Genomic DNA, 8,027 nt, shown 5'->3' with positions numbered 1-8,027 from the left:
TACAAAACTGATTATTGTCGCATTGCCAAACATAACATATTACAGGTGGTTGTATCTGTGCATTTACTTTGATTTGAGTTGTTTTCCATATTCATTCTGTATTTCCACATTTGATTCTCTAACCATTTTTATTCTCTAACTTTCTCTCTGGCTGTCTCTCAATACACATAATCTCTCATCTCTTCCATTGTAAGTGGCAAGCAACAGGATGCAGGACAGGAGACAGGCATTCTGTTCTATGTTTCAACCTGTGACCTGGTGATGGCCTTGAATGACTTGTTTTATTTATCTTACATTCACACTATATTACTCTGATTTGGTAGGGTTATCCCTCCTGGCACCCCACAATGGACTAAGAGCTGTCACAGAAAAGTGGCACCCAAACACGGACTTGAAGGACCCAAAGGACTTGAACATTATTCCATCAACTGACTTGCAGCTGGCTTAGGAAGATATTGTTAGCATATATTGCACACAATGGAGACAAGACAGACCAAGACCAGAGTTCACACAGCAGCCCTTGTTCTGCACATCAAGAAGAGTCTTTATTTGATCTCGCATTAGAGCCCTCTTCGCCATTAAAGCCACCTTTATTACCACTTTCCACTGCTGAACCCTCTGCTGACCTTCTGACTACTGTCATGGACATACAGCGAAATCCACATGCCTTCTATCAACAGATCATGCAGAACCTGCAAAGCCAGATGGATGATCGTGATGTAAAGAGTGAGCGAGCTGCTGTATCAGAGGAGCATCTCCAGAGGAACTTAATTGGTTACTACTGTAGCGTTAAGTGAGGGGGTGTATTTTGATAAGAGCATTTTAGCTCTGAGCTGAAGCACTGATCTAAAGAAGACCTCTCCCCCAAAGTTATCAGATTTCCTATGCTCATCAGCGTGTGAACTGGTTTACATCAAAGTGGCAGTCTTAAGAGGATGGCACCAAGAATGGGCCAAAGGGCTTGGAATCCCTGCTGTGAGATGTCTGGGGAATAGGGCCTAGAGATAATACAAAAGCTTTGAAGTGGACGAGAGCCGAAATCCCGACACAGAGCTACGAACCCAGGCCAACCGGCATTTCCAAAAGATGGCATGGATTGACATCAGTCATAAATCTAGCCTCCCCCAATAGGACACTGGGGGCTGAAACCGAAATCCAATCTCACAAACTCAAGAACCAATCATCTATTGATCTGACAGGCGTATAAAGGGTAGCGCACGGCATCTCTCTCTCGCGCTCATCCGAACCAGTAACCCGCTGCCACAGCTCAACCTACAGCTCTGTTGCCAGAACCGAAACGGAACCAACTAAGTCTTTGCCGGCAACAGAAGAGTTAAACTTGGAGAAGGAGATTGAGCCGTATGAAGAATTCTTTTAAAGGACTTTATTAAATAAAGAACTTTACAGACTGCGCTGCCCGCCTGTGCCCACCTGATCAGTGGAGTTTTACAGCTGGACAATTGAATGAATACAAAAGTGTCAGTCATTTAAATAGCTATTGAGTCTTAATAAACTCGACCTTTGGAACCAACAGGGCCCTGCTTTCCTCAAAGACTTTGTTTTCAAATAAGTACGGTGAGAGAGCCTGCTTACAAAGAAGATTTTGTACACACCCTTGGAGCCTTCAAACCAGTGGAAAATCTGTTTGGAAAAGACTCTGTTTCGCGAAATCAATTAGAAATGTTAATCTGTGATTTATAACTCTAGAATGTGTAATATTATTTAGTTTTGCTTAAATATAAATGTGTGTTGCATTAAACTGTTTTGTTTGACAATTTTAGAAATAAAACCTGTCAACGCCGAGAAATATCTTCTCATTCCTGTTTAACTGTTTTAGTCTGAAATTGACACACATTAATAGACATTAGATTATTGGTGGCCCTGCCTATCCTTAATCATTGAATAATAATCAGTTATGGGAAATTGTGGTAACAAGTAATGATAGGATCTTTCTCGGCACCTAAACATAAATGATATATATATAACGAGAAGTTATTTGACTTAAATACTAACCTGTCATTAGTTATTTAATGTCCGACTAACAATACTAATGAGAGACTCACCTTCATTTTACTAACCGGTATTGTAGTCAATGTGTTTGTAATTTTGTGTAATGTTTTGTGTGTTATCATATGCTATTCCATGGTCTTTGATTTGGTCACGGAAGTGATTTGTCTTTGATTTGTTGATCTAGAGTGAATTTTAATGAGTTTTTCCCTTTTTATATGATTAGTGTAGTGCTACATTTAGTCTTTGTTTTTAATAAATTTGACAATTTATATCTTTGGAATTGGTGTCTGCGTCCAATTATTACGGAAATTGAGTTCTACAAGATTCCAGGATTCGTGATAAGGTGATACTATAAATTCACTTCTTTAATTGAAATTTATAAGTGTACCTTACGCTACATTATGAAGAAGGGCGAAAGGAAATCAGAGAAACATTTATTTCACACTTAAAAAAAAAAATCAGTCCACATGCTTCCATTCTGTGTTGAAGTGGATGGTACAGCAGTTCCAAGTAGAAACACAATAGGTGATTGACCAGAGCCAACAAAAGTGTTTTGAACAAATACAGGTCCTACAAAAGGACATCTCTGAGTGTTTGGTGGACTGAGAAATGTCATGACTTCATAGCTCTACAACCCTTATCTGACACTGAGGCCCTTGCCACCCTTAGAAGTGTTCCACGCCACTTCTCGTGATTGGTGGGAGGTTGCACGAGAGCACATTAAGAGCTGGACAGCATTCGAATAACGCTTTCTTTCTGTTTTTCTTTGAGGATTATGAGGATGAACTCATTGAAAGATGCCAGCTGTGATCACTGATTTGACAGAGCCATTTGTAAACTGTTGTAAATCAATGGAAAGTGACAGAAACACAGCACTTGAGGACACGAGTAGAGCACAGTCACATGTTAAAATGAATCCCAGGTGTATCTTGATCGTGTCAGGGTTTCATGTGGGTCAGTGGTCTTTGAGGTTGTTTTTCAAACGTATTGCCACGGAGTTAACTTGACTGGACTCCAGGATCAGGATCAGAATCAGTTTCTCAAAACGTTATACAGCTGCCTAAATTCATCAATAGCAGTGGAATAAGGCTTATCACAGATGCAGAAAAAAGAAAATAAACTTCATTATAATGACTGGATTGAAAGTACAAGGATTCTGACTGCCAGGTTGTTTTGTGCCTTAAGTATGTGCGTACATGCACTGGCATTGTCCTCTATGTTCTGTTGTCCTCCCTATCTCTATTGCACACATGTGTCCGGCTGTGACTGGTTCACATCCCTGTCACTCAAATATACCTGTCCACAGAAGCAATCAATCAATCAGATTCCAAACTCTCCACCATGGCCAAGACCAAAGAGCTGTCCAAGGATATCAGGGACAAGATTGTAGACCTACACAAGGCTGGAATGGGCTACAAGACCATCGCCAAACAGTTGGTGCGATTATTCGCAATGGAAGAAACACAAAATAACTGTCAGTCTCCCTCGGTCTGGGGCTCCATGCAAGATCTCACCTCGTGGAGTTTCAATGATCATGAGAACGGTGAGGAATCAGCCCAGAACTACACGGGAGAATCTTGTTAACGATCTCAAGGCAGCTGGGACCATAGTCACCAAGAAAACAATTGGTAACACACTACGCCGTGAAGGACTGAAATCCTGCAGCGCCTGCAAGGTCCCCCTGCTCAAGAAAGCACATGTACAGGCCCGTCTGAAGTTTGCCAATGAACATCTGAATGATTCAGAGGAGAACTGGGTGAAAGTGTTGTGGTCAGATGAGACCAAAATCGAGCTCTTTTGGCATCAACTCAACTCACCGTGTTTGGAGGAGGAGGAATGACCCCAAGAACACCATCCCCACCGTCAAACATGGAGGTGGAAACATTACAACCCAAAGGGTAGCTTTTTCTTTGCTATTAAAATAAGTATTCATACTGACAATATGCAACACAAATTATGTTAAATCCTGCATGCCATGTTCGTTCTCTCAATGTGTTTTTCTGTGCAGGCTGGATCTGACAATGTGCGGTCGCTCTCTATTAAGCGTATGCTTGAGCTCGACTGCCAGAAAAAACGGCTACAAATAAAGAAACTTAAACTGGAAATCAAAAAATTGGAAAATGACAAAAAGGTATTGGTATACATTGACCATTGCGATACAGTAACCATCGTTTCATCAATATGTGTCTACCATATGTAACTTTTCGTTTTTTAATTTTCAGGAAAGGGAGAATGCCAATAAATAAATACACATATCAATAAAGAATGTTTTCATGTGTCTCTTCTTATTGGTTGAAAAATTGATTTGTGATGGCTTCTCTGACGGCTCTTCCTGTTGGGTGATCCAACGTCACTGTGTCCACTAGATCCGGTGGCATCGGTAGCTGGCATGGTGCTCTTTCTTTTCTAATAGTGGCAATGTTATGGAGCACCACACATGCTGCCACCACCTCACATGCCCGCTCCACATGCACCCATAAGGCTTGCAGGCAAGCAAAGCGTGCTTTGATGACCCCAAATGTCATCTCTATCCTGATCCTTGTGTTACTGTGAGCCACATTATATTTTATTTGTTCCCTTGCTTGTGGGTCAGGATAAGGGGTCATCAGGTAACGCAGACACGGGTAACCTCTGTCCCCAAGCAGAAGGCCATCAAAACGCCCTTTGAACGATAGACAGAAATTGTCACAATACAGCATCATGTGTGAAATATAGGGTGGTGGTTGTCTTACCTTGTTCAAATCTCTGACCAAGAGTGGATTCCTGAAATACGCGTGAATCATGAACCGACCCCAGCCACCTAGCCTCCAGACTGGTCACCATTAAATGGTGATCACATGTCATCTGACAAAGGAATTCAGGCCATTTTAACATACTACCATTGTAAGAAAATCACCACCTAATGTGTCTTTAATTGTCTTGAATATCGCCTAGGCTAGCCTACATGTCAGATCAAATACGATATGATCAAATACCTGAAAAATGAGAAATGACTTCCTATTCACATAATCCCCCTCATGTTCTTCTAGGGGTGCTCTAATAGGGATATGCGTACAGTCAATCGCACCAATCACCCTCGGGATTCCTATGGAAAACGTGTTCTGTATATGGGCCCAGCCTATGCATATTAAAAATACTTCTAAATTGCGAATTACCTGTGATCGCATAAAAGAGAGCATGTCCCACCTTGCGAGCTGCACGGCATACGGTATTCTTGCTCAGAGGTTCAGCATCACCGATAGAATACATGAAGTGTACGCTGGCAAAATACCGCACAGCAAGACTGTTCAACAGTGAGGGCATCACTCCGGTGAGTGGCATTGAGGCGTCTGGCCCTAGAAGTCGGCAAAGATACTGAATTCCCTCAGATGAGAATCAATATCTTTCATAGAGAACATCATAAGGGTAAGCTATAGGGGTCTCTAAACACCGTCACCCTGAGCAGTGAACATCTCACAATCCATGCGCCAATGTCGATTGAGTCTTCCAAATGTCCCAGGATTTTTCCCTTCAAGATTGTGGCGGAGAGGCTGTGCTTATATAGGGTAACATCGAGTTAAGCATGCAGATCAGCAGTTCAGAGATGCACGTATATTGGCATGACAGCATACCTCGGGTAAAACTTACCCACCTTTCGTAGTGCGGGTTAACCGGGAAGTTACACCCGACGTCACAAAGTTACTCCTGAACTTACCTGGATAAGCCAGTTACCTCGCTTCGTAGTACACCCCTCAGGTAGTTTTCCTCTGTGTGTGTTTGTTTATTGTTATTATTGTTGTCACGTCCGGTTTGACAATTGTACATTGTTTATACTCCCCTCCCCTTTGTAAATAAAACCTTTTTGTATTATAGTTGACTCTTAGTGTTGGTTTTTGCAGTCATCTCACTCTCCCACTACTGCATTTGTGTGTTCTATGGTATGTCCCTCTCATTCCCTTACATCAGCCACTTGGGGTCGTAACATAATTAGTTCTCTGTCCTGTGCCTCTATCGCATTTCCATAAACTGAATGTATCAGTCTAGGATGTATAAACCTTCATCTCCTGCAGCACGGATAATTTTTATTTATTTATTTATTTATTTATTTATTTATTTATTTATTTATTGGCAGATGCCCTTATCCAGGCCGACTTACAAAATATAAGCTCAGTACAAAGTGCAAAAATACAGTTCAGTACAAGGCATCAAACATTACAAATTCAAATTTACATAATAACCTTGAATCTCCCTGACATCCCACTCAAATGGTTAAACATTGCATCTTTGCTTCTATTTCGCCTGGAAGTTCCGATATGCAGATTGACATCGTATGGATTAATTTATTCAATTGTTTAACTGGATGGAAGTCTAGTTTCTAATGATCCTCTGGTTTCAGTTTTGTGTAGCTGCTGATTAAATGGTTGACGTTGTGGATGAACTCACCAGGGGGTGCTGTTGATTCCCCATAACCCTTCATGTCCAAAGCCAGAACCCTGAATCTTGCGTCTGCCAGGGCTGGATTCTGCAAAACAGTGTGTGGAGCTCCAGTTTGGTTATGGAGACTAAAAATCAGCATCACGTAGATGCATTATGACAATCACTACTTTCACATGCAAGCTATATTGGGGTTACTAACTACAACATTACAAATATAATTGTCCTAGCTATGGATTCAAAGTCATGGCTTTACATGCAAGTGGAAGGCCAGAATGATTATCACATGATTAGAGGTACAAAAAAAGATAAAGCTCAGCTCCAGGTCTTTACCTTAATAGATACAAACCCATGAGAGACATCATCAGGATGGCAGGAAGAGGGAAGCATGTCTTTTGGCTTCAGCAGCTTGGAGACACAAAGAAACACAGAAAGGTGTAAACGGATGTAACAGACACCTATACACATCCAAAAGCTGTACACAAATATGTATCCAGAGTGAGGGAATGGGGACTGAGAGAGAGAGGGAGAGCGAGGGAGGGGAAGGGCAAGAGACAGAGAGTGAGAGAGAGAGAGAGGAAGGGGAAGGTGATAGACAGAGGGAGTCTTCATCTGTGCAAACTCTTGGGTCTCCACATCACAGTGGGCTCACAGTTGATTCTCTGGAGAGATACATGTGGTCGTAGTCCAAAGTGTAGGAACAACCTCCATTTGAGGGAATGTCAATGGGTGACACATTCAACTGAATTAATGCTGTTCATAACTCAGCTTATACTATTTATTGTGGAGCACAGATTCATCCCAGAGACGATGAAAGATTCCAGTCAACCAAGTGCAGAAAGGGGGCGACTGCAACTTCATCGAGGTTTCATTTTAATTAGGATTGGTTCAATCAAGACACACTGGTTTGAAGGGCCCACTTATAAAGCTGTCCCCGGGATCCATTTGTTGTGACTGATTACCTGGACAGGACATAAATCAACATTAGAATTAAAAGTATGTGTAAGCAACAACATATACTACATGTATTCTGTACATAATAAAGTGTCATCTTAAAGTAAAAGCAGGAAACCCATGCAGGAAATGCTAATGCTCCATTCAACACATTAAAATGTACACGCTGTTTTCCATTAACAATAACATTTTTATTTGTATTTCTTTTAAAAAGACCAGCACTTCTATCGATCCAATTTGCTGAAAACCCATTTTATAATACAGGCATCAATCTCACAGACAAAGGCTTTTAACAGATGGGTATTGATGCTAGAGGTCATGTTTTTAAGGAAGAATACAGGGGTAACTCAGGTGTCAATCCAGTTCGCTCCTGTTTGTCCCAGATAATAGTAATGAAGCGGTATTAAAGCAGGGGTATTAAAGTCAATGTTTAAGATATGTTTAAATTGATCTCACTAAAGCCTGACTTACATTTATTTACAGATTCACAAAAATAAAATAAATAAATAAACTAATACAAACATTTACAAAATTCTGTTATCTAATGGTTTACTCTGTGTTGGGCAATGGTTGAAATCAGCATTGGTTTTGTGTGTTTTAGAATAAGATTTAGAATAAGCTTAAAATAAAGACTGTTGCTTCAGTATTAA

At 40.9% G+C, this 8,027-nt stretch overlaps 1 pseudogene; it reads right to left on the bottom strand.

Annotated features, from left to right (window-relative positions):
• Nucleotides 1–4,295: 4,295 nt before the first annotated feature.
• LOC136722493 (putative nuclease HARBI1) lies at nt 4,296–7,099 on the bottom strand (annotated as a pseudogene).
• Between the last annotated feature and the right edge of the window lie 928 nt (nt 7,100–8,027).

Source organism: Amia ocellicauda, chromosome 1 (assembly GCF_036373705.1).
Source record: "Amia ocellicauda isolate fAmiCal2 chromosome 1, fAmiCal2.hap1, whole genome shotgun sequence".
In the NCBI taxonomy this organism is placed as follows: Eukaryota; Metazoa; Chordata; class Actinopteri; order Amiiformes; family Amiidae; genus Amia; species Amia ocellicauda.
This window is presented reverse-complemented; position numbering and strand designations above follow the sequence as displayed.